Source organism: Vicugna pacos, chromosome 30, assembly GCF_048564905.1.
Source record: "Vicugna pacos chromosome 30, VicPac4, whole genome shotgun sequence".
Lineage (NCBI taxonomy): Eukaryota > Metazoa > Chordata > Mammalia > Artiodactyla > Camelidae > Vicugna > Vicugna pacos.
Window position 1 is genome coordinate 18,768,971 of NC_133016.1, and position 25,006 is coordinate 18,793,976.

The 25,006-nt window shown below is 47.0% G+C and overlaps 1 protein-coding gene and 1 pseudogene across 1 annotated transcript in view; both read left to right on the plus strand.

Annotated features, from left to right (window-relative positions):
* MYO5B (myosin VB) overlaps positions 1 to 25,006 on the plus strand; it is a 289,752-nt gene that overhangs the window by 24,231 nt on the left and 240,515 nt on the right. The window lies entirely within an intron of this gene.
* On the plus strand, positions 14,983 to 15,476 carry LOC102536354 (translationally-controlled tumor protein-like; annotated as a pseudogene).

Below are 25,006 nucleotides of genomic sequence, written 5' to 3' on the forward strand. Positions count from 1 at the left end.
ATCTTAGTATGTTACATGTGTTACAATTAATGAACAGATAATTAACCAAAGAAAGTCTATATTTTATCCATATTTCCTTAGTTTTTACCTGGTGTCCAGGATGGCACTGGTGTAGCTGAGTAGCAGGGATGGGGCAGCCCTCGGTTATCTCAGAGTCAGCAGGGGAAGGGGATTTGGTGAAGAGGCCCCTAATGGGGCAACTGTCCCCTTCCCCCAGGAGACACAAAGGGGATATAGGCATACTCAAGGAAGAGACAGCCCGTGTTCTAAAATGCCAGATGTTGAAATGTCCTTCTTTTTCTGAGTCTTCTGGACTACAGGCCTCTAAAAGGACCTCAGTAGTCACCAGATTTTCCGCTTTACTTCCTTAGCTGTGAGGATGGAGGCCCTTCGGGGTACTTCGGCAGTTGGGGGGGAGGGATGCAAGTGCAGAGGTCCTGCCTCCGATGCTGTTAGAGGGAGTAATGAAACCAAGAGGGTCATTCCTAGCTGGACTGGTGCCTTAGGGGTTAGCATTTTAATTAGCAATTTATCAATGCAGCACTGAATAATTTAGAATCAACAAAAAGCCAGCCAAGGCCCCATGTGTTCTCTCATACAAGTGCAACATAAATACTGTAGAACCTTGCTTTATGTGAAATTTTATAGCTTCCTCCAGTGGTTAATTTTATTTCTGAGTTACTGGTTTAACCTAGACTGTAAGCCCCTGGGGCAGCAGTGGCCTTTATACATAGGTTTTTACAAATGGTAAAGTGTTTTTGCCTCACAAATGGGGGCAGATGGCAAATGGGCTTGGCTTTATTAATTTTGGAGGCCTGAACATTTAAGTTACACATTGCTTAAAAAAATTGAAAGGAGCCCTCGGCATAGGAGATAGTCTCTTGACTATGGTTCGTTGCCTGTCACAGCTGGGGAAGCAGGGAGAGAGGGCTTCAGGGAGGGCTTGGGTCTTAAAGGGCCAGGAGGATTTGGGCCAGAGGACCGCAAGGAGGAAAGGGGTTTCCATGATCTTCCCTGGGGTAATCCAGTGCTGATTCTTGTAGCTATTTGCCTTTAGTGACTTATTTCTCATCTATTGTAGATCGGGTCTCTAGAGTCTGGAATGGTTGACAGATCATCTCTAGATTGAAGGGGGAGGGTGAATGGTTTGAAGCAGAATATGAAACGGAGGGAGGATGAATGAAACAGGTGCCAGGGGTCCTTTAGACCCATCACTTCGGTAACTTAAGCCTTCTTATTTGAGAGGTCAGTACTAGAAAGTCTCACATCTTAAAAAGAAAAAATTGTCCTTAGTACCTGGAGACATGTGCTACCAACACATCGCAGGGGGTGAAAGCACAATAAAGGTGTTTGAACTTTCAAACTGTGATGCGTACAAGGAGGTGAAAGCAGAGGAAAGCTTGTGCAATGCACAGGGAGATTTTTCCTAAGGAAATACGGTAAATTCTTTGGTCTTTGTTCCAACATTCCCAGCTGAGGAGTGCTTGCCAGGGTAGCAGTCACTGAAGATACGCTTAGGGGATTTTGTTAACTCATGTAGATCTTCAATATCCTTTCCAGGGAGTTCTTCCTTTAAACCTTTCTTGGCATCTTTTATATTCACTTAAAAGATTGAAACCATTGATTTAGCATATGCATTAGAAAAATGGCAGTTCTTTCCAAATGAAATATCCATTGATATCCAAGATTGTGACCTTTATATAGTGAAATGTTACATACTTGTACTTGGTTTTTGCTGCAGTAGGTTATAGCTATGGGAAGAAGCTCTGGTGTGCTCCTCTATCTCCCCAAAGCCACGCATTGAGTCCCTATCAGTGGTGATTTCACGAGACATTTAACTCAACCTAATCTCCTGATGAGGAATCTTATGAAATAAAAACTGAACAAATGAGTAGTTTTTCTTGGTAGGGGTGGGAAGTGGGAGTAAGGAGGAGAAATTTTACATCATATTTTGTGTACAAAATTTTATTTATTTGCAATGAGCTTGTAACTCTTAAAAGTTCTTATTAGAGAAATAATTGTTTAAATATCAGGTTAAAAAAATTAACATTTTTCTGTGCCTGTCTTTTCTGTGGCTTAACTGAACTAAGCACGGCCATTTCAGACAATAATGGGGGCTTCTGTTACCAGTGTTACCCATCAGTCAGTGAGCCCACCTGGAGGATTGCTCATAAGCTGGGTGGCCAGTAAGTCCGGATGCCAGTGTGTATTCTGGGGAAGACATGAGCGACATGCTGCCTGATCCCTGGCAAAAGGTAATGACGCCTCTGGTGACTGATAAGAGGACGACAGGAACAGGTTGTGGTAAGAGTTTAACCATCACGTTGGGAGAAAATGTTGGCTTGTTGAAGAACCATTCAAACCCCGGGGTGCGGGAGAGCCATCCACCAGCCTTGCAGCTTGAAGGAACCTTCCATCAAGTCGTCTCTTACTCAGAGTGAACAGACCCCTGGGAGAAGGGGAATCTGGCTGGCCCTGGTCTCCTAGTTATTTAAAATCTTAATCAGTGGCATTCTGGTAGACGTGAGTCTCCTGAGTTAGTCATCAGTTAGCTTTCCAGGCCTGCAAACCTACAGCCACACCCTCTGCAGCCACCCGCTCTGGGGACCCCCCTGCAAGGCGGGGGTTGTGCCCAGCACACCAAAGGCACTCTGGAGCCCTGCCAGCTACCTGATGAGCTGCAGTCCCTGCTGATAGAAGGGAGGTGGGGGGCCTTCACAAAGCAACATGTACCTTGTGGTACATCGGCGCGGAGTTGACACCTGGTCTTAACATTTCCTAACCTAGCTTTGGCTCCAACATGAAGGGACATTTTGCACTTGTCCCACTTGACAGAAACAAAATTTTTTAAAAAATCATCACAATTTGGAAAGCTTGATTTTATGAAGCAGATCTAATTTCATGTGGGGCATTGAGTCACAGATTTTGTGTGTAATGGACAGAGACACATTATCAAGGGGACCTTGCCCTCAGATGAAAGTCCTGTAAAATGGGGCGGGGTGTGCTCAATTGTCAGTTAAGCTACCTGTCTTCCTCAGTGGACGCACCATTCACAGGTGTGATGTGGTGACAGCCAAGACAGAAGTGTCACTGGCCAGGCTAGGGTATTTTTGCTTGAAGAGGTTACCACCCACAATGAGGTGCAGACTTTGGGAGGCCCATGTGAGGCCTGAAATAGAAGGTGAAAATGAGACCTGAGTAACTACTCGTAAAGATCACTAAGTACAAATAATGATGCAGAAGTTACCCTGGTTAGGAGTGTGAGTCCCCTGACGGCCACTTCTGTGGTCTGAGTCCTGCACCAGGATCTGTTGGCTTCCTTGTCTAAAACCTAAAACCGTCACTAAAAACCATCTTGTGGTTTCAGGCAGCAGAGAGATATTTCGTTTCCTTGCATTTTTCTTTACCTGGCATGTTGCACCTGCAATAGTGTGAACTATTTTGCGATGCTGTTAGTGTTAAAAATAGTAGGGTTCTGTTCTTTGCCTACATGGTTAACATGTGAAGTTTACAGGCCGCAGACATGGAAGGGATGTTAGAGGCCATCTAATCTGTGTTTTGGGTTCTCAGAGCAAATTCAAGTTTGCATCACGTTCATGCCTCCTCTCTCCTCCTGTTACTGATATGAGCAAAGTCGTCACCCAGCGCTGAGGCTGGCACGGGAGGGCTAGCTCCCTGGTTACTTGTTCACCCTGATTTGTGAGAGGTGCCTCGTCTCTGCTGAATGAAGTGCTTTTTAGGAGATGCTGACTGCCCCTGTGACTGTTTTTTTGTTGAGAAGGGTGCTCATGGTCCTGTCGGAAATGCAGTGCAGAGTTTCCCTCAGTATCAGGCACCTGGGCTGCTGGTGGTGCCTAAAGATAATGGAATAAGATAGGAGGGGAAGATTATGTGCCCCAGGAGAGTCACGCTCTGTTTCTGCCTAGAACTGCTGCCAGCAGTTCCCCTTCTCCCTTAATGTGACAGGCTGGGAAGGTAAAATGCTTGCAGGTGAAGCATGCAGGGCTGGGCTGACGTCGCCGGGGAGGGAAACACCAGAACGCGCATGGGGCCCCTGTTGGCCAGTCTCCTGGGAGAGTGGAGTTTGTACAGGGGGAAGACCTCTCTCTGAGTGAGCGGGGGCCAAGCTCGGTACTCACTCCAAGTTCTCCATCAGGCTAGACTGATTCCTCTGTGTGACTTCTCTTTTGGAGAGGAACCTGGTGGGATGGGGAGAAAAGGAGTACATATAAGTGGGCTTGGTTGGACTCTCATTCACTGGAAGCCTGACGACATGAGGTCTTGGGTCATTTCGCGTGTTGGAAAGCCGACAACTTTGGAAGCAATGCATTTCAGAGGATCTGCTGATTGCACTGCGTTCCATGAAGTCGCTTTTGTTATTAGCTACGGCTGCATGAACACCAAACAAAAAGTCATTGAACCTTAAAACGTGGTTGCCTCAACCAGCTTGTGAAAGGGGGGTTCTCTCCGAGGGCGCTTTGCTTTGTCTGTGGGTGTTGCTGTTAGTACGCCGGAATGTGAGAGGGAGAAGCCGGCTGGGCAAGGCCGGAATGGCTGGAGCGAGGTCGCCTGTGAGACGCTGCACAACCAGAAGACGCATTTTCCAGTCACCTGGGTGGTGCCCTGCTGACCTCTGGGTTGCAGACGATGCTGCCTCAGGAAGGTGGGCACAGTGCGGGACCTGGGAGTCCGTGGACCCTCTGTAGTCTGATCAGATGACCTCCAGCATCAGCCCACGAAGGGGATGTGCGTAAGGGGTTCATGTGATGTGGTTGAGGGCTCCTAGGATATGCCGCAGATTCCCTGATGATCTGGTGTTCACCTTATCTCCTGGGTTCCACGAGGCCGTGGCTGAGCATTGTTGGCGACTGTATACAAAACTTGCTCTTTGAAGACAAGGCATCTTGTATGGAAAGGCTGATCGCACTAGGAGATCAGTATGGGCTTTCCAGATTGTTTAACAACATATTGGACATCCTTCTGTGATCCTTAACTTGTGGTGTCAAAAACTGGGCGCAGGGATCCCTGTCTGAGGTGGTGATGACATTCAGCAACATGCTAGGGCTTGGCAGGAACTCGCTCGGGGTGGGGCGGTGAGGGGAGGTTCGGAAGGTGGTTTTCCTCATGTTGTTGCTGTCGAAGAATGTTAAGTGCAGAAATTTTAGAATCTGATTCAAAGAGTTTGGGCCAGGCAGAACAGTTTCAGAAAGGACCCTTTCCTGCAAGAAGGAAACAGAAATTTGAGAACATGTGAAGCCTCCTGGTGAGGGGCGAGCCTCTGCCTTCCCGGGAAGCACTGCGACTGTGCAAGGTAGCAGGTGGCCGTGGGCCTGGAGGGCAGGCTGTGTGCCTGTGGTCATTTCCATAAACTAAAAAAAAAAAAAAAAAAGATGCCAAACCAGTTTAGCACAGATCTGGTGGCCCTGCCCTTGGCAAGTTTCCTCAGCCTCCCGGCTTCCTGAAGTAGGCATCTTTTAATTAAAAAAACCAAAACAACAACAAAAAACCTCATGCTGTTTTTCCATTAGAAACTTTCACCTCCACCTTTGATTTAGCAGTGGGGAGGGGGATCCTGCCCCAATTGCTGTGTCTGACGGTGTTCAGGACCCTGGAACTCTGGTTGCCTTGCCCCAGGGCGGGGACTCTGTCTAGAACTTGATTGTCTCCAAGGATGCGTCCCGGGGTCAGTGGTGTCTCTGCTTCTGAGGGAAACCGAGGCGTCAGGGTTACAGCAGGCGGGGTCAGGGCTGCGTGTCTGTTCTGCAGACTGATTTTGGGGGGAAGGTGGGATATAAGAGTGACTTGTGCTCTTGGAAACCAGTCCTTGTTAACATCCCCATCCTCTAAATCCCATCCGGGTCTGTGATCTAGTCACACAGCTAAGCGTAGGTGTGTGCTTTTTGAGGGGCGCGAGAGGAAAGGGGGTTCTTCCCCATCTAGTGGGGGGGGAGGGGGCAAGCATGACTTCTAGGGCTTCATCCCACCCCCCTTCGCCACTAGTGAGTCCTGTGCTCTGCGAGGGACACTGACAAACTGAAGCATATCTTGGGGAGAAAGGCTGGGTCGGGTAGGGAGGCGGGAAGCCAAACCATGTGAGAAATGGCTGAGACACCTCAGGGCGTTTGCTGGAGAAGAGAATGAGTTCAGAACGGGTTGGTGTTGGAGCTGGGGCTGGGCACTGGATGCGAACGCTGTCTTCCAGGTAAATCTGAGCTTAGCCTGGAACCGAGAGTGGAGCGGGGAGCAGGGGGGTTTGTGTTACTGAGGATTGACTGTGTGCCAGCCCTTAAGGTTTGTTGTCTCCCCTCCCCAAGGTCACAGCTGTGACTAGAGGGTGATAGTCTTAGCAAGAGAGATTCCAGCCCTGAGACACAGCTTTTGGAAGACTGGAACGGTCCACTGAGCTGCCCTCTTGTGCTCCTGCCACAGGAGGTGTTTAAAAAACAGGGGCTGGCCGACCTTTCATGAGCAGTGTCCCTGCACCGTGGCTTGTCCACAGGATGTAGTCAGTTAAGGACCATTCTTTCCTAAGATGGTCTTTGCTTTTGGGGGGATTAAAATGTCTGTTCTTTTGGAGGATGTTGCTGATGGTCTCTGAAATTAAGTAAATACTAGCTGGTCCCTGGATTCTGTTTTATAGAGCAGGGCTGCCTCCCAGGACCTACCTGTAAGACCCCTTTCAACACTGAGGTCCTATGGCTGTGGCCTCTGCAAAGGTAACTCTTAGAGAGCCTGGTATATATATATATATATATATATATATATATATATATATATATATATATATATAGCCTTGCCCTCTGTAGATGGCTGCTAAATATTAAAAAAACACTCATACAGAGTACAGTTGCCAGGAGAGCAGTTACCCTGGATTGATCCCAAGTTACGGGCGTAGGTGCACATCTGGCAAACCCTATTGTTGCTTCTGCTTCTGTCTTTACATTGGATGTTCTTGCCTGACATTTCATCCTTAACTGGGAAGTGTTGACACTGACACGTTGTGCTTAGCACCTGGTCCCATGAATGTAAGAGGAGCCGTTCTCACTCCTGTCCATGCCACCTGTGGCTGCATAAATCCTGTTTACTTTGTGGCTCTCCAAGACCCAACTTTGTTACATTCGTTCGTGAGCATGTGCTTGTCCTGATTCTGTAAGGGTGGATGAAGGTTGAGCAGAACAGTTCCTGCCGTCTAAAGCTCAGTCTTGAATAGGGCAACACACGTCATACCCGATGGGGTGCGCAGCAGGGGGAGAGTCGGTGCCACAGGGGATGCGGGAGCTGTCGGCCACTGGGACCTGGGGTGTGCGAAACACTGGGACCTGGAGGACCCTGAGAAGCAGGCAGGTGGCAGAAGGGAGACTGTAGGTGTGGAGCATCTCACAGGAGATGGAGGACAGTGAAGGCACTTCCTTGGAGTAGAAGATGGCTGTTGGGCCATTTGGGAGGTAAGTCTGTGCAGGGGAGGTGGAAGAGTCAGGAACTGACGTGATGTGGGCAGGGGAGGAAGCGGCCGTGTGAGAAGCCGGTGGTGTGACGGTGTGCTGGGCTGGGGAGCGCCTGGGGGCTGGGGCCCTGGGCTCTGCTGCTGCCGGATGACTTGGGATGTCACCTCACCTCTCTCAGCCTGAGGTTTCTTGGGTTGTAAGTTTGGGCCCAGCCTTGGAAAATGGTTGTGGGGGGTCAAGGAAGATAATAAGTATGTGGAAGCATCTTGAAGATGCCAGGGGGATGGAATGTATGAAAAGTTTTCTGTAGGGATTGAAATCACCATGACCTATCTGGGTCAGAAAGTGGAGGAAAGCATTTTTTGTAGACATAGGGAGTGGAAGGACCATGTGTTGCACCAAACCTTGTGCCTGATTTCTTAGGTCTTTCCAAAGTTCAGGGGAGATATGCCCATGGTTAGCTGTGGGTTTGTTTAATTTGACTCTGAGGCAGACTGTGTCTTAACTGGGATCTGTTTATTTTTAGAAGTGACTGACAGCTGCAGTCAAACCCGTCTTACTTCCTCGGAGTCTATCCGCGTAATGAGTTTAAACCTCTCTTTGTCTCTCGTGGTTGTTAGCCTTCACGCATGAGAGGAGCTGTAGAATTTATAGTGCCTCATGCAGCCAGCTGTATTCTGGAAATGGCTGACAATGAAGATAAAGAGGCAGACCCCACGGTGCAGTGGGAACACAGGTGTAGGTTCACGTTTAATCCGAACTTCATGGTGATTCATACCTTTTCTTTTTCTGATTCATAAACGTTTTCATTCTTAACCTAGTCATCAGAGAGTCAACAGGTTTCGACATATGCCAGGAGGTTGACGACCACAGCTCCTTCCTCAGGGGGAGGGGCTTCTTCGGGAGACTGACCAGGCAGACTTTAGACTGGGAGCTGGGCAACAGACATTCCCATTTGAGTGCTCTCAGTGGTGGGCTCTGATCTTGAATAAATCATGTCATCTCCCCTGGGCCTGGGGGTGTTCCCTTGAAAATGAGGGCTTTGGACCAAATGATCTTGAGGGGTCTTTCCAGGTCCTTTTATGCTCCAAGAGTCTATGATTGTCCTCTTATAAAGGCATCACATGATTAAATCGCACAAATATAGATAGTAAGAACTAGGAATTCACATGAGGGAGAGAGGTAATTGTGAATTCTAATGGTCAGAAAGGGCTTTGCCAATAAGATAGAAAGGGAGGTGGAGAGTTTAAATGTCTAAGAAGAGGGAGGCGAGGCTCACCTGCCCAGCGGAGGTGTTGATGTAGGAAACGGCAGATTTGGTTGAGGATCTCGAGGTTCTTGGTGACATCCACGTGCGAGCTAATCAGAGACCCCGGGGTCTTTCTCGCCCCCTTCCTTTTTTGTGCCATAAATATTTGTGACATGCCACACATGGTTTCTGTTTTAGACACGTGCCCTGAAGAAAACCTTCTTATATCAAACTAATATAACCACTTATTGATGACTGAATTTATCACTTCCAGGTCCCTTCCCTCTGGGTCCCTGTTATCAACTAATGTTCTCAGGGAGGTGGCTTTGTGTGCCGCCTTCCACGTTAGATGTGCTCCTGCTCTCCTCGGCTTCCACCTGGGAAGATGCCAGGGTTTAGTTTTGGGAACTTCTTTTGTTGTACACAGTAAAAATCTCCAAAGTTTTCCTCTACAGTTCTAGTGAATTCTGCTTGAGAGTTAAAAAACAAAAAACCTAAAAACCAAGTCCCATATTTGTTCAGTCAGTTCTTTAACTCCACCATCATTTAAGTACTTACTCTCTGTCATGCACTGGGTCTTCCTTTGTAAACAAAACAGACCTGGTTTCTGCCCTCAGAGCTTTTCGTCAGTGCATAGATAAATGTAAGATGATCAGTGTGATGGATGGTCTGAGTGAAACAGAACAGGATGGCACAAGAATAGTAGGGGCACCTATTTTAGATTTGAGATTGGGTGACTTCTTTTAGAAAGTGGAAGATGAGAAGAAGCCAGTGAGGGAAAGGGTTTGGTTGGAGTTGGGGAGACAAGTCTGTTTCAAGCAGAGGGAAAAGCCAGTGCAAAGGCCCTAAGGCAGGAAAGAGCTTATAATGTTGAAAGAACAGTAAGAAAGGTCAGAGGGGCTATTGTAAGTAACAGGAGAGGGGGCTTGATATGAAGATAAAGAAACAGGCCTATTAAGGTCATTTAAGGCCTTTTGGTGAAATAAGAAATTTGGATTTTATCCTATATTCAAAGGAAATCAATTGTTGGATTTTAAAGGAGGGAGCAACACAGGTAAATATAGGTTTAATGAATCATTCTGGCTACATTGTGGAGAATGGTTTGGATGGGGCAGGAGTCGAGGTGGCAAGTTCAGTTTTAGGGGCTTGTTGTGGCTTAGGTGGAAGACAGCACTGGCTTGAACCTGGGGAGAAGTGATGGAACTTGGCAGTGGCTGGGATGGGAGGAAGTGTCAAGGTTGGCTCCTAACTTTTGGCTCTGTCATCAGAGTGGAAATGCTGTTTACTGAGATAAAGTGTAGAAACTTCTTAGAATGTATTGGGACACTTTATACCTAAGTAAGTAAAGCTAAAGGCATAACTTTTTCTTTGAAATGTGAGTCTTAGCAGATTTTACTGTACTTGTTCTGTAGATGAAAAGGATGTATTTGGCAGCTTTTTAACAAAATTTAAACATACTCTTGCTATATGATTCAGCAGCCACGTTCCTTGGTATTTACCTAAGTGAGTTGAAAACTTACATCTGCACGAAAGCCTGAACATGAATGTGTGTAGCAGCTTTACTCATAATTGCCAAAACTTGGGAGCAACCAAGATATCCTTAAAGTAAATAGGTAAATTGTGGTACATCCAGACAATGGGATATTAACACTAAAAAGAAACGAACTATCAAGTCTTGAAAAGACATGGAGGAGCCTTAAATACATATAGCTAAGTGAAAGAAGCCGATCTGAAAAGGCTATATGACATTCTGGAAATGCAAAGCTATGGAGACAGTAGAAAGATCGGTGGTTGCCAGAGGTCAGTAAGAAGGAAGGGATGGAAACTACTCTGATGGCATCAGCGTGGATACATGTCATGAGACATTTGTCAACCCATGGAATATGAAACACCAAGAGTGAAACCTAAGTTGTGGTCTTGGAGTGACGTTAACAATTGATAAGCCCACACTGACACATGAAAAGTACCACTCTTGAGTGCGGTGTTGATCGTGGGGGAGGCAGAGAGCATGTGGGAACTCTCTGTACCTTCTGCTCAATTTTGCTGTGAGCCTAGAGCTGCTCTAAAAATAAAGTCTGCTGAAAAGGTGGGTAGGCTGTGTTGGTTGCATGCTGATACTGGATGTCCCCTAGAAGTTGATTTTAAATACTAAATATATCTTCTTTTAATCTGTGTTTCTTCTGAAAGCCCACTGGGCTGGTTCTGAATAGCTGAGTTTTGATTAATTGAGGTTTTACTTTAAATTGGAACAGTCTGAAGGCTCTATTGAGGCTGTGGTCCCAGAAAAGGCCTGGGACCTCCCTGGACCCTCCCTCTGTGTGCAGGACCACAGCGGGAGCTGCCTCACTCATGGTCCTCAGAGCGGATGACGCCAAGAGCTCTCCTAGTTCCCCCTCTGGACACAGTATTAAAGGACTTGAAGGTAACTTTAACAAACACATTAAGCTTCCACAGAAGTCATCTCTGACACTGCCGTCTTCCCTAGTTCATAAAGCATTTTTGGATCTAGCTTGTCACGGTTTGAGATTGTCAGAAATTCTACGTCTTGTAAACTAGTCAGAGAAGAAAGAACTTTTCTGATCGGTAAAAACACAGTTGCCAAGTCTTAATGTAAACACGCGTAGCTTTTCCCTGTTTGCTTCAACAGAGGCAATAGAATGGAACAACTCCTGTGCTTATTGGAACAGCCAGGCGAAGCGACTTAACGACTCTTCTCTGAATAATCTGGGAGCAGTCAGGACTCTCATTAGCATGTAGATAAACTGCTGAAAGGTAGTTAGAAGCAGCGGTGATTGTATAAGAGTTAGGAAGATACTCAGATACTGAGAGTGAGAAGAAAAAACGTTTACTCAAGGTTACCAGGATCTGTAGCTGGTTGAACATACGCACTTTTAGTTCTTTTAAATCTTGCCCTAATAGGGGTCATATTTTAAAAAATGGTGGTCAGATTAATGATTCAAGTTATATTAAGCTCTCCTAGTGAAGAGCTATGTTTTAAAGGATAATATGATAGAAAAGACATTTCTTAGCTCACTGTATTTACATGAAATGAGATCTAGTTGTGCCACGTGACTGCAGCTGTGGTACGTGGCGGGTCTCCTCACACCAGAGACTTTATACCCACCCATCCATTTAAAGTTGGAAAAGTGGTGGGGTTTTTTTTTATTTTTATTTTTCACAGTAGTCTGTGGGTTAAAACCACTAGAAGAAGAGCTGCATTTGGGATTAAGGTCTGTTTGCTCTACAGCAGACCTTTTCAGTCTGTTCTGATGTCTCTTTATTGTGCTGCAAGCAATGTACTTGGAAGACAGACTGAGTGCCAGTGTCAGGCAGGGTCGTGGTAGAACCACCTTGGACAGGTGGGAATCACCTTCATTTTAAAAGGCTTTCAGAGAAGGGACTTCAGCTTGACGATTTATTCCAGGGCCTCAGACAGCCCTAGCTGTGACTAATTCCAGTCACTGCTGCCTCAGTGTGGCCTGTCCCAATTTGAAGTGCTTATTAAACAAGCTAATGAATTATTAATCTGTACTTTTGCTTATTCAGCATATTGTCTTGAATGCCCTCATGGTACTTCCAGAGAGTAGGTAGCAAATGTGAACTCAACCTGATGTTTGTAAACTAGGAACCGGGTACTGAGATGCTCGGGGACTCTGCCCAAGGTCTTTGAGCTCCACCTTGATGTCACCACTTGACCTCTGCCTGCCCCTCCCCATCAAGGAAGGCATGGTGAAGCATTCACTGCTTGAATTATGAAAAAGAAGTGAGCCAAACTTAACTACAAAGAGAGGACTCATGACCATTGTCATGTGGTCGTGGATTGTCACATGTTTCTTGACTTTTTTTGGGTAAACTTTAAAAAATTTCACACAATTAATATAATTCTGTAAAAATTCAAACACTACAAGGATCTCTGGAATAAGACTTGAAAGCCTCCATCCCCTCCATCCACGTAGCCCTCCTTTCTCAGAGACAACCGCTGTTATTCTCCAGACACATGTCTGCATGCATACGTGTGTACTCACGTGGAGACTTGTGGTTTTACAGAAATAGGGCAGGCTTTGTGAGGTGACCACACACCTGTGGAGCCCTGGCCAGGGAGAAAGGGTCCCTGGTGTTCACAGAGCCTGGGGCGGGTAACTGCTCTTGTCAGGGCTCAGACAGGGTCCTTGGCCTCACTGGCACCTTGCTGTCCCAGCTCCCTGTGCGTCCTGACGGCGGTGGTGGAGGTGTGCTCCGAGGCCCCAGGGGTGCGGGGTGGCAAGGACATAGGCTCTCCTCAAATCTCCACTCACAGGCTGACCTGGGTTCCCCCCCACCCCCGACTTTGGAGGGAAGTAATTCGGTTTTTTTAGTGGAGGTACTGGGGATTGAACCCAGGACCTTGTGCATGCTAGACATGCACTCTGCCACTGAGCTATAGCCTCCCCCTCTGACCTGGTTTTATGTTTATAAGGATAACAATATTTCTCCCAGGTGTTTGCTGCTGTGCTTATCAATTGCCATCCACTTGGAGTTTCTTCTAAGTCCTGCATTACTATTAGGATAACATCTCTCTTTGCTCACAGGATCCCTCCTAGCTGGAGGGTCACTGTTTTGAAGTGAGCACTTGGAGCACTGTATTCTTGTGCCATACACAAGACACCCTTACTTTGAATCTTCCAAACATTGCACATGACCATACTCCTACTGAAATTACCGTGTATAAAATACCGTGTGCCATGTTACCCTTTTGGGTAATCTGGAATGTCACTCAGGTGATTAATTTGTGCCACAGGACATTGGTGTTCTTGTGGAAGACCTAATCAGGAACTCAGTTACTTTATAGCCCTGACAATGAGACACCCAGCTTCAAATCTGCATTAATGTGCTACTGGTAGTAACTTCAGTTTGATTTCTGGCATTTTTCTTAAGGAAAATTCACTCTGGTAGCTGCTTATCCGAGGGTGGAATTGAGAATTCACCAGTGTATGTACAAGGGCCATGAGGTACTTTTCAATGTGATGTCACTTTTTTTTTTAGTTTTGCAGAATATGGGTTTCTGATCAACACTAACTAATATACATAGTTATATCTCCTGCTCCATGTAGGTTTTAAGAACCCCAATATCAGAACTTAGGAAATGATTATTTTAGCTTTCCTGAGTCTTCAGATCAAGGTGTAAATCACAGTAAAACATCTTATGCAGGTTTCTTTGGTCATTTGGGCCTGAGGGTGGTTTTGCACACAGATCACCTGCCCTCAAGGCTGTAGTTCTTACCTGGGGAAGCTGGTGATGCCAAGACCCATGGGCAGTCAGCCTTGTAGTGGTCAGGATGACAGAGACTGCTTTTAAGCTGCTTCCTGGTTTCAGTGCTTTTTTGTCAGATCTGAAATAAAAATCCCCCAAAAGTTGTCCTTTAGAATCATGCTGAAAGCAGTGGCACCTCATTTGCTAGAACACACCTGTCATCTTTCACCTGTCTCAGTATGGCAGGGATGCCTTTAGTGCCTTAATCTAAACTCATCATCCCTGAGTGTTCTGTATGGGTCCCAGGGAGGGAGTGCCCTCTCTGTGGGTCAAGCCCTGAAACACCCAGGGAAGCCTCTGAAATTCTGTGAAGCAGCTTACGCTGTATGATTAGGCAGGTGGCTTTAATTAACTGCCTGCCACCTCAGCGGGAAATAAGGGGGCTCGACCAGGATGCAGGATCGGCAGGCTGTGTGTTCCACTGAGGCCTAGAAAATTGAACCGCTGTGTAATGTATTGGTCTTCGGCTGAGGAATTGCGGTCCGGAGGGGACTTCCTCTTTGTGATGACTCAGCCCTCCTGTTTCTGTAATTCTTCACTCCGGCTACTGCTCTCAGCGTGCCCCCAGCTGTCTTACAGCAGAGGCCAGGGAGGCTCTGAACCGGGCAGGTGCTCCCTTGGGACACGGGCTCTCTGGGTGCCTGGTTTTGTGCATCCCTGGAGCTGCAAGATATGCCAAGGAAGCTGGAACCCAGAAGTTGGTGGGGTTCAGAGCGGACCCTTCCCCAAAGAAACCGGACAGACCACGAATGCTGAGTGACCCGGTCTCTGTTATATCCCTGGAAACGAAAAAGCACAAACTCCAGTGGCCCCAGAGATCTCTGATGCAACCAGATCCCAGCTCTGCCCGGGCTTTCTAGCAAAGCAGAGTTAAAGAAGAAGGGAAACTGGCTTTTCTGCCCACTCCCCCCTACCCCCGAGCGCCGCTCCGGTCGCACTGCGCTCGCTCCGAGCTCCAGCTAAGCTAGCGCCGCCGTCATCTCCCTCCAGCTGCCATCATGATCATCTACCGGGACCTCATCAGCCATGATGAGATGTTCTCCGACATCTACAAGATCCGGGAGGTGGAGGGGAAGATGGTCAGTAGGACAGAGGGTAACACTGACGACTCGCTCATTGGTGGAAATGCCTCCGCTGAAGGCCCCGAGGGCAAAGGCACCAAAAGCACAGTTATCACTGGTGTCGATATTGTCATGAACCAGCACTTGCAGGAAACCAGCTTCACAAAAGAAGCCTACAAGAAGTACATCAGAGATTACTTGAAGCCAATCAAAGGGAAACTTGAAGGACAGAAACCAGAAAGAGTAAAACCTTTTATGACAGGGGCTGCAGAACAGTCAAGCACATCCTTGCTAATTTCAGAAACTATCAGTTCTTTATTGGTGAAAACATGAATCCAGATGGCATGGCGGCTTTGCTGGATGACCGTGAGGACGATGTGACCCCATATATGATTTTCTTTAAGGATGGTTTACAAATGGGAGAATGCTAACAAATTTGGCTGTTACTTCGGCTCTATCACCTGTCGTCATAACTGGCTGGCTGCTGCTTTCATCCACACAACACCAGGACTTAAAAGACAAATGGAACTGATGCCATCTTGAGCTTCATTTATTTTGATGGTGATTTGCTTGGAGTGGAGGCATTGTTTTTGAGAAAAAAACATGTGTAGGTTGTCTAAAAATAAAATGCATTTAAATTCATCTGAGAGAATGCCTCTTAGTTTAATACATATCTAACTCCATCCTGTGTAGTGTTCCTGGAGAAGCTAGACCCCGGTGTTAGACCACTGCTAGAAAGCATAAAACTGTCTTCAGATAACTTCTGCAGTGAAAACTACTTCGGGGCTTGGAAATACAAACAAGAATCAAAAGTGATTGAGTTGAGGTAAAGGGAAAGACCATGCTCATAGCAGTGCCAACACTTGAAGTGGATTCCTTACACATTCGTCACCTACAAACGGAAGTAGTTAACTCTGGAAGAGATTACTTAAAGAATAAAAAGAGACTAATGCAGTTGGGGAAAAAAAGAGGGAAACTGGCATATATTGAACTGTTACTAGCACCAAGTGTTTTTCCTGCATGGTCTTACTTAATTTGTGTGCCATGTTTTGAAGTTTATCTTAATTTTACAAGTGATGGAGCCAGTATTCATTTATTCGTGACACTGAAAATTTCCTTTTATTGGACTACATGTATATGCTTAATTGTGGCAGTGAAAAAACATGAACTAAATCAGCAAATACAATATTATAGTTCAGAAAAGGAAAGCAGTAATGAATGAATACTTTTAAGTCACATCAGTCTTTTTTTTTTTTTTTGCAACAAAGAAAAGCAACACATCTAAAAACACTTGCAGAAGAGTGGGCCACGAGGTTCAGAGTCTGACTGGCACGTGGAATGATGGCATTGAGGTCACTCAACCTGGAGCTTGTGTTTAAAACTAGATCTTATATCGAAGTCCATCAGTATACAGGAAGGCTTGGTAATAGAATTGTAGGATCATACTTTTGGAGCCGTGATCCTTGAGATTTAGAAGGGGCTGAGACCCAGAATGACTGATGCCTAAAGGGGAAGTCGGGGAAGAACCCAGTGGGTTCAGTGGTGTCCAGCATGGTTCCTGGGAAGAATTCATGGTGAGTGAGTCACAGTGTAATGGAAATTCTTTATCCTTGGCATGTCAACCTTGAGCTAGGACACCTTGGCATGTTTGTTTTTTGGAGCTGTTTTCACTTTGTGTGTAGATGTGGTGGTGGGAGGGAGGGGAGGGGATTAGGAAGAACAGTAAGGCAAAAGCAAAACTGAACCCTGGAATAAAAAGGAAGCCAAGGTCTCTCTGAATCACATCCAAGGAAGGGCCAGAAGCTTGTTTTATGAGATGGCATCAGAGGCAGGCATCCAGGGGTCAGAGGTAGGCTCCTGAAAGCTGGGCGTGAAAAACTCCTTGTAAAATTGATGCACATGTTTGCTATTGGCTGTGAGCCTTTGAGGGGCAGAGGCCAGGCCTTGTGTATTCATGTATCGGAGCACCTGAAGGCAGAGGCGTGCAGGGGACAGGTGGTGTAGACAGAGCTGTAGTATCTATCTCTGGTTATGTGCTATGGCTTCTTCTACCCTGCTTCCCTCCCACCCCCCTTCCCCCCCTTCAATGTTGGTAACCATTTCTGCCCCTTGTCTGCCTCACAGGATCCTAGGATTTGGCAACATATTTACTGAACTCCTTAGGAAACAGATGCCTAAGTATTTTGTGTTTATGTGTGAGTGTGCCAGGTATGGAAGAGAGATAAGGATAGAGTAGGGTCTTTTCTAAAGAAATTTCTGACCCTGTGGGGGAGATTAAATCCATAAATATAAGATTATGTGCAAAGTGCTGTGACGGAGGCCTGCACAGGACTCTGATGAAAGGTAATCTTGATGAATCATGTCAGGGAAGGAAGGCTTCCTGGAGGAGGAGACCGTTAGAGACTTAGAGGACAAGGTAACTAGGCAGAAAAGGGAAAGTTATCTTGGGCAGTGGGAATGGTATGTACAGAAATGAGAAAGCTGTGTGCTTTCAAGGAAGCAACAATGGTCCAAAATGTCTGGAATTTCGGAGGTGGGGGCAACCAGTGAGGTGAGTGAGGTTGCTAGGAGCTACCTAAGATGTTTGATTTTTACCTGAAGCAGTGGGGAGCCATAAGTGGTCTTTAATTTCATCACTAGGATGTACAGTCCATGAGCATGGGGACAATGTCTGGTTGACAGCTGTATCCTCAGGACCTAGAATGGTGCCTGGCTCATAGTAGTTGCTCAGGGAAGACACTGAATGAACTTCACTAACTTTGTGTATTAAATAGACCCACGAGCCCTGTGGTAGGTTGGAGGTATTAGCAGGAGTGCTAATCGGCAGGTCACTGCAGTAGTTCGGATGACTCAGGAGAAGGCAGTAGTGATGATTAGAGGAGAAACCTGCTTTGAGAGGGGTTCCAGGAAGATTGACAGACTCACTGGATGTGGCAGGTGCAGGGAAAGAACTGAGGATGCCTCCCAGGGTTCCAACTTGGACACTTAAAGGAGGGAGCCCAGTCTGGGGAAGAAGAGGGGAGGCGGGGAAGGTGAGTTCTTTTAGGGGCACGTTGGGTTGAGAAGTCTGTGGGTAGCTGATGGTACTGACCTGCAGGCCTTTAGACATACAGTCCTACAGCTCAAGGAGCCATGCCAGGCTTGAAAATAGGGATTTAGGGTTTCATTAGGGATCAGGTAGAAGTGGAAACTGTCTATAAGCTGTTCTTCCCTGAGTCTCTAGAAGGAGACAGGGTGGCAGCCCCCAGTGGAACCCTGTGAAGTGGTGACTGATGCTTGAGGGGCAGGAGGAGCACAAGGGCAGGGGACTGAGGGGGTCGCAGATCCGGCTCTTGTTCAAAAACAAAGTACAGAATTACGTGAAGTAAAGATTCTGCCTCTGCCTCTCCCTCCTTATACCCTCCCCAGAAGGAGCTGCAGAAGACGTTTCGTTCTAATCCTTGCAGCTGTTTTCTGTGCCCAAACAAGCCTAAATATGAGTGCTGCTTATTTGTACCCAGTTGGATTTCACTTTTATAACATCCCCTTGTGTTCTAAGAGTCTGTGACTCACATAGAAAAACACTTAAAAAGATCCCATAAAAATACAGGTTGAGTCTTATGGCTGAGTTAATTCAGATTTAACAGCCCTGGGTGAAAATTACAGAATGTTTAAAGTGTTGTCTGACAAGCAACATCTGGATGCCTTGGGGGCATTTGTGCTTCTTCACTGAACGCATGAGAGGACACAGGGTGGAGAGCGCAGCCCTGCCCTCTGCTCCCCGGTTCCCTCCCACCTGCTGCCTGTGTTGTGGTGCGTGGTTCACTGATGTTGCCGGGCACCCCGTCTCCTGGCTGCGCTGAGCTGAAGCCGGCCTGTGCAGCAGGACTCCAGAGACAGCGAGGTCACCTGATGGCAGGCTCTGGGTTTGCTGGTTTCTAGCCACGTGCATCCCCTTTAAGAGAAGGGCTTTCCAGAGTCCTTCCTGGCTGATGAGACTGCCATTCACTGGCTTTGTGACCTTGCACAGGTGACTTCCCTACTCCGGGCTTCGGTTTTCCCATCTCTAAAGTGAGAAGCTTGGACTGAGATCTCTAAGACTGTGTCTGGCACAGGCGTTCCACGATGGCTGGCCCATCCCCCTGCTCTGGATTAGACTGAGTGAAGGTAGAGCATGAAAGCTGACTGAAAAATGGCCTCGTGCTGTGTAGTTTGCCCTCGGTAAACCATAAGCTGAGCCACGGTTTTACATCGCCTTTTCTGCCTTCTAGGGAAGTGGTATGGTAATTTGTATATTGGGAAGGGCTGTCCCTTTAATTTAAAAAACAAAGAGAAAGTTTTTTTAAAAAATGAGAAGAGCCATGCGGAAGGTGTTTTGAAGTGTGTCGGTTTTTGGTAAATGGTTTCTTCCATCAATGTCACAGGCACCAGTGAAGGCCAGTGATGTACCACGTCTGCAGGTTTAATTAGAATGGCTTTTGAGTTTTTAAAACACCACTTTGATGGAAAACCATCCTTTCTTTCTTTCTTTTTTTTTTTTTTCCTGATATGCCTCACTATCCTTCAAATGACCTTTTTTTCCTTGTTTGCAGAAATCTTTTCCTGGGGCCTCCAGTGTTAAATTCCACCTCTTAGGACTCTCGGTAAAGCCGGTTGGATAATCTTTTTAGAGATTTCGTTGTTGTAGAATACATTTTTTCAAACGAATGGAAAAATACACTTTTTATGATGAATGAAATCCATTTTGAAAGCTCTTCCCATCAGCATTTTTAATTTAAATACCTCAGTTTTGGGGATGATCCTAAGGGATTGCTGCTCTTAAAACTTTTAAAGACACCTGAGAAGTAGGTTACTTTGTAGTCATTCTAAATTTTGCATCCTGGCGGGAGCTTCAACTTCCCTCTGTGCTGAGAAAGATGTGAAAATTCTAGGCAAGGGAAACTTTCTCCTGCAGGGAGGTGCCTAATTGCTGCCTCTCCTGCAGTTCCCTGTTTTTAAGTTAACTAGTAGATCAGTTGAAAGTAAGCACTGAGCCTTGATGTGTCCCTGACACTCTGAGAGATTTGAAGAAGTGTGGGCATGAGTCCTGCTGCCAGAAACTTTACCTGGTACTTGGACTCAACCAGCCCATGTGTGGGATGTGATTTGGGGGAGATGGGTCTTTATCCTCTAAAGGTCTGGTGGATGTGTGTGGGGTTTGTTTGGATGAACTGCGTGCATCTGTTAGGTTCTGTCTAGGTGGGCAAAGGGCCTGGGGAATTTGTAATCCACACACTTCTTCCTGTAGAGACCCTTGTTGGTTGGAATGCCAGCGTCTCCCTTCATCCCAAGCAGAGCTTACGTGTCCCTGAAGAATGTGTTTCTTTTCCTCTAAGGTCTCCTGAGGGTTGTTTCCAGGTGTATTTGCTACCATTCTGCACTCATGCAGCTCATGGAGAGCATCTTCTAGAAACCTCTCATATTTTCCATGTAAGTCCTGTTTCCAGATGGGAGCGTGAAACGTGAGTGTCACAAAGGCCCGGGTTCCCATCGCAGCTGTGTGTTGCGTCAGCTTCCTCACTGTAAACCAAAGACTTTGGATGAGAGGGTGATAGTGTGGTCCGGCTGGAGGACTGTTTCCTGAGTGCCTCTGTGTGCTCAGCCCTAAGCGAGACCCTAGTGGGAGCCATGGCAGGGCAGAAGGTGCCGTGCGGGTCACCTGGGCCTCCAGGCGCACGCACAGGGGGCAGTGAGGGGGTCAGGGCTGCCTGCAGCCTCTCTGGTGCATATTAAGCTCGGATTTTACCTTGTGTGCTTCCTGTGGTGCCTATCAGAAAAGGATCTTCCTGTCTCCGCTTACAGAGACTTTCAAAGAAGACCTTCAGGGGTTTTGTGGATCTGGTGCTAATGTTACAGAATTCTTATTCCTAGCCTTCATGTATCCAGATGAATACCGGTATAATTAGTCACATAGAATCCTTATCCCCAAATGGGTCAGCCATTCCATCCCCCCTTCCCAGGGCTGATGTCAGCCACGTCCTGCAGAAGGCCGTGGTGCTGAGCCCGTGGGATTCTCACACTGCTGCAGGGTAGGTCTTGTCTCAGGAACCCATGGCTGCTTCCTGAATCCCACCTCTTGGCTCTACTCCTGCCCTCCAGGGTTAGAGAGAATGCCTGTCGTGTTCTACACAACAGCTCTTCAGATGCTTTTAAGACAGAAAACAGCCTTCCCAAAGCCCCTCCAAGCTGCAGATAAATATGTCCACTCCCCTCCACTGTTACTCACTGAGCAGTATTTCCTGCCTTCTCCTTCCTATGAGTACTCGCTGGTTTGCCAGTGATCCTTGTGTGTAGGTAGCTCTGAATGTGTAGTGCTCAGGGCTGGATAGTTGCCTTGATGGGTTGGAACAAGCAATATAAAACTTAATAGAAACGTTAAATGCTTCATTTAGGTTAAAACAGTTCAATAGTGTAAGTACCGAATTCCCCTTGGCTGGACAGGAGCCTCTGAGAAGAGCTGATGGGGTTTTAGTTTAGCTCACACTGAACTGAGCTGGTAATTTATCAGGAGTGTCTGTGATTCATCTTTTCTCCATTCCTGAAAAGAGTCGTTTTCCTATCATACGTCTTCTGCCTCTTCACTGTGATTTCTTACAGCTAAAATGTTATTTCAGATGGTAAATCAGTGTGCCTGGATTTGCAAATTGAGGTGAAGCTGGGTGTACCTTGTTGCTGACTGTGTGAGACTCTGGTTACCCTTAAGCTCTTGTTACAGCTCTGGCCATTGCGTTGACTTAGGCTGGGGAGTCTTTTGGGGGTGAGGGGCTACTGACCTCTTGTGATGGGGACTTTGGACGTCTGGCCCTGACACTACAAAGCAGAGTGACGTCTGAAACTGGAACGTCCAGCTCTGCAGGTTTTCCATCTTACTCTTGGAACTCAGTAGAAAGCATCCCCTGTATCTTGGTTTTAGGGACCAAGCACAAACCCCAAATGGCACAGCCCCCCGAGTTCCCAGGCAGAGCCCCTTCGTGCTGTCAGGGACGTGGTGGGAGCGGGTGTGGCAGCAGGGGCTGGGCTGCTCGCCAGTATCTGCCTCTTCCTCTGACCACCTGGTAGAATCGTACTTCCTCGCCCAGGTGAACTCGGTCACGGCCATAGGGTTTGGTTTGGCCGAGAAAATGTGAGCATAAGTAACTTGTGACACTTCAGATGGCACCCTTTGCCAAGCTCTCATCCCTGTGGTAACCCGCGCTGTGCCAGGTAGGAGCTGCTCCATCAGCCTGAATTCCGGAACGAGGCTGAGGCAGAGCAGACTCCAGCCAACCCTCCATGAACGCAGAGCAGAAGCAAGGAGCAGCTGTCGGTTGTGTTTGGGTGGTGTGTGACCACAGCAGGACCTAGTTTATACTGATGGCTGCATTAGCTTAGCAGGCTTCTAGGTTAGCTTTCGGAAAGGTAGCTGAGGAACTGCTTGGTGGATCAGAGCACACATTTTAAAGAAGAAATGGTATGTGAATTTCTTCCTTCCCTCCCCTCCCCTTTCACATGACCACCATACTCACAGCACTTTTGACACCGGATGTGAGTTTTTCCCCACACTGACCAGTTCTCGGATACCAGCTGAGTGACCTACAGTTAAATTCACTCTGCCACTGTCTACCTGGAGTTTGCATCAGATCCCACAAGTTAAGGGCTCAGTCCCACATGACTACCCCCACTTCAGACACCCATCTCGCGTGCCAGGTTTTGAACTATACTTCTGACTAATCGGCTATAAATCAGGTTTCCCATGACTCCCTTCCTTGGGTTTGATAGTTTTCTAGAAGGGCTCATAGAACTCAGGGAAGCACATGTACTGCTTATTATAAAGGATATAATGAAGGTGCAGATGAACAGCCAGATGTAGAGATACATAGAGTGAGACCCAGGAGGGTCCTGAGCACAGGACCTTCTGTCCTTGCAGAGTTGGGGTGTGTCGCCCTCCCAGCACATCATGTGTTCATCAACCCAGGAGCTCTTTGAACCTTACACTTTAGAGATTTTTATCAAGGCTTTAGCATGTGGACATAGCTCAGTTTCCAGCCCCTCTCTGCAGAATGGGAGATGGGGCTGGAAGTTCCAAGCTTCCATCTATGGCTTGGTCTCTCTGTCCGCCAGCCCCTATTCAGGAGCCCACTAAGAGTTACTTCATTACAACAAAAGGTGGTCCCATCACTCAGGAAATTCCAAGGGATTTAGGAGCTCTGTGCCAGGAACCAGGGTCAAAGACCAAATATTAGGAACTTGTGACAGAAACTGATAGATAAGTCTTGATTATTTCACAGCAGTCATCCTTACATAATGAGCCCCAGTGAAAAAGCCTGAGCACTGGAGCTTGGGTGAACGTCCCCGGTTGACAGTGTTGTGTGTGTACTGTCACATCGGTGCCAGGAATGTACTGCAGTTGGTACTTCTCTGACTCAGCCCTATGTTTCTCTTCCTCTGGCTGATTCTGTATCCTTTCACTGTAATAAACCGTAGCAATGAAGACAACAGTGAGTCCTACTGAATTATGGAACCTGAGGACCTCTGAACTTGCATTTGGTGCCAGAGGTGAGGGTGATGGTGTGGACTGTGTGCCCTCTAACTGGGCAGTTGGCCCTCATTCTTAGCACTACCCACTGTGCTTATTGACTCTCGAGGAGTTCATTAGGTCCTGTCTCTGCTTCTCTGCCGAATGGAAGGAACTGGTTTCCATTCCTTTGGAGGCTGTCTGCTGTGTCAGTTGTAAATCCCAGAAAGGAAGGACTGAGAATGATTTTCGTTGGGCTTGGAGATTTCTGCCCTACAGTGGGTGTGAGAATAGACACACTTATCACTCCAGGTCTTCTGACTATGGAACCAGAATTCCTTGAATAAGCTGAAGATTTTAACATTATTAGAAATACGTTATTTGGGAAAAGTAACCAGGAATGTATTCACATGCGTTGACTTAACCTGCTTGTTGGCTGAGAATAACAGGATCGTGGGGAAACGAAAATAAGAGGTGCTCGCGGAGGGTGAGAGAGTTGTGTGCCCACCCCGGACTGGCCACTGCCATGGGGCTCATGAGACCCTGGACCTTACTCCTTCCTCAGAATTGACGCCCCAGACCTTTGAATGCTCACCTCTCAGAAGGAGGATGGCTGGGCTCTGGTACTTAACAAATTAAACAAAGTAAATATGGGGAACCTTTCCTCTAAACCACCAGGAAGGAGGGTAACAGGTTCTTCATTTTGTGGCAGCTGAAGGTTTAACGAGTTGGGCATCAAAGTGCTTCACAAGCTTTATTTTGGGAGGATTTATCAAATAGAGGCTACCAAGTGTAATTTCACTTTATTTTCTTGATGACTCAGGAGTTGCCAAAAACCCCCAATATTTCAGTGTGTTTTGGATGAGATTTCCTTCAGGGTCTAATGAGGTGGGCGGGGCCTTTGATCCCTCTTCTGAATAGAACCAGAATAATTTAGCGTTCTATTCTTGTGCTGTCCTTTAGTCTCCTGTGCTGCCCACTCCTCACCGCAGTCTCTGGTCCTGTTCCAAGCAGCACGACTCCCATTTTCTGCCTCCTCTGCCCCCCACTGGGCTTACTTCACATGTTCCCCCTTTTTCCCCATAGCTTCTTTCCATAAATAATTCGTTTCCTGGGTGGGAGAGATGGCAGGAAGGAATGCTGCATGCTGACATCCCTGGTGGGGGATTGAAGTTATTCAGCTTCACTAGGGGAAGCGTTCCTTTTAACACTGTGTATTACTAAGTTACGCCTAGAGACATACATGTGTATTTTTACCACACTTCTCCAGAGACAGTTCATTAATAGGCTATTCGACGGAGCTGCACTAGACCTCGGAGGCAATCTGCCCATCTTCCTCATTCCCAGCTGAGAAGACTGAGGCCCAGGTGGAGTTTGGAAGAACAGGACCTTGTGTGGGCACCTTCACTCTTTGCGTCATCTCTGGTAGCTGTCACATCAGGGCCGCTC